The sequence below is a fragment of the Cyprinodon variegatus genome, unplaced genomic scaffold (genome assembly GCF_000732505.1).
Source record: "Cyprinodon variegatus isolate N-32 unplaced genomic scaffold, C_variegatus-1.0 Scaffold1828, whole genome shotgun sequence".
Taxonomy (NCBI): domain Eukaryota; kingdom Metazoa; phylum Chordata; class Actinopteri; order Cyprinodontiformes; family Cyprinodontidae; genus Cyprinodon; species Cyprinodon variegatus.
The window spans coordinates 3309-4596 of record NW_015152281.1 but is presented as its reverse complement, the minus strand read 5'-3'; positions in this window follow the sequence as shown (position 1 = coordinate 4596).

Here is a 1288-nt window from a genome sequence, read left to right as displayed (position 1 = left end):
CTTTTTGCAGCTCCAGACAGATTTGTTCTTTTGGTCCAATATGGCTCCTTGAACACTTTGAGTTCACTTTGACTTTGACCCCTGATCTATATGTTTTTGGAATACTGAGATTTTTTTAATAGCTTCAACAAGCCTATTTACTGAACAAAAACATTGCTGACCTTTAATGATAACTGATACATTTGTTCTTATCAATACCGTGATATTATGTTTTTTTTTTTCAAAGTTGATGGCTGTAAAACTTTTTTTAATTAAAAAATTTAGAAAAATCAGACTGAAATTAAAATGTGTTAAACCATCAAAAAAGCACCAGTTTTCTTAAAATTAAAAAAACATTTAAACAATCTGGCACGTACTTGCAAATACTCAACAGGCGAATCAAGATTGTCCAGTAGGATGTCGACAAAAATGGTTTTGCCTCCACCTTTGATTCGGTGTAGTTTAGGATTAGCTGCCACATCAGTTTGACCATATGTTGACAATTGGCAAACAACGGTTACACTGAAGTTTTTTCTGTTTTCATGGTCATGACTCTAACTTGCTGATTTGTCAGATGTTCGAATCCTGAGATTCTTTCCAAAACTGCTGAGCTTTCATGCCTTAAAGGAAAAAGAAAAAAAGAATGAACTAATGGGCTTTAAAAGGAGCAAAAAAATATGATTTATAATGTTCAGGAAATATACAGTATATACCAAAGCAGCAGCGATTGTAAAAAAAAAAAAAAAAAAAAAGGCAATATATCTATCTGTATAAGGGAGGAATAAAAATTAAATACTTACTTATACTGAAAGTAGCATCTTCCTGTGAATAATAGAAGAACAATTATATAAAACAATCAGCAAACAAATGTTAATGTGATTTTACGTTTAACAGACGTACCTTTTGTGAAAAAGTATAAGCAGGCAAACACCAATGAAGAGACTAATTGGAAGACTTAAAGGCCATCCTGTAGAAAAAAGGTGAAATGTTTCTCAGCAACAGAACAAAGTGGCGAGGAAAAAAAGGAACAACATCAGAATCTGAACATGAACTCACTGGAATCTCTGAGAGATGATTCAGATTGATCCAAACCTGATAAATAATAAAGAGAGAATCACAAACAGGTCTTCAGTTCATACACAGAGCCTAAAAGTATAGTTCAACCAACTCAACAATTTTCTAGCAATAAAAGCCAAAAACATAAATTTTAATTAGTTTAAATTTGGTCTTCCATTCTGAATATTATCTGATTGTCTTAAACTCAATGAAATGCATTAAAGTCTGTGGCTGTACCTTCACAAAATGTGGA